Source organism: Ipomoea triloba, chromosome 16, assembly GCF_003576645.1.
Source record: "Ipomoea triloba cultivar NCNSP0323 chromosome 16, ASM357664v1".
Taxonomy (NCBI): domain Eukaryota; kingdom Viridiplantae; phylum Streptophyta; class Magnoliopsida; order Solanales; family Convolvulaceae; genus Ipomoea; species Ipomoea triloba.
Genome location: NC_044931.1, coordinates 17,042,397 through 17,042,917, shown reverse-complemented (window position 1 = coordinate 17,042,917; position 521 = coordinate 17,042,397).

Sequence of the window (521 nt, the reverse complement as noted above, 5' to 3'; positions counted from 1 at the left end):
TGGTAGAAGTGGCAGTTCCAATAAGCTGCAGGTGACATAGCAAGAAACGAAGCGGCGATGCAGCAGTCGTATTTTTGCATATTTTTAGGATGAACGACACTCAACATTGTATTTTATAATTGATACCTAAGTCTTTAAAATGGATTTAGATACTAAATGTATCCCTAAAACCAATTAAATCACACGATCACCTATAGAATAGGATCCCAAAACCAACAAAGACAATAAATTGCCTATATAGTAGACTTTTAATGCCTTCACGGACCAATTTGAAAAAAAAAGGAAATAAATTAATCAGTTGTTTTGAGCGGGAAAATGGATGGGAGATTTTCATTGGCAAAATCTCCTGGCTATATTGTAATAAAGATTTTGTCCATTTCTGAACATCATCCTTAGGTATAATACAATGAATAAAAACACCCTAGATGAACACATAGAAAAGAATTAAACTCAAAAAGCCTTAACCTAAAAAGAAATAGAATATGAAACTATTAAATTTGTAAATACTAAACCTCTTGATC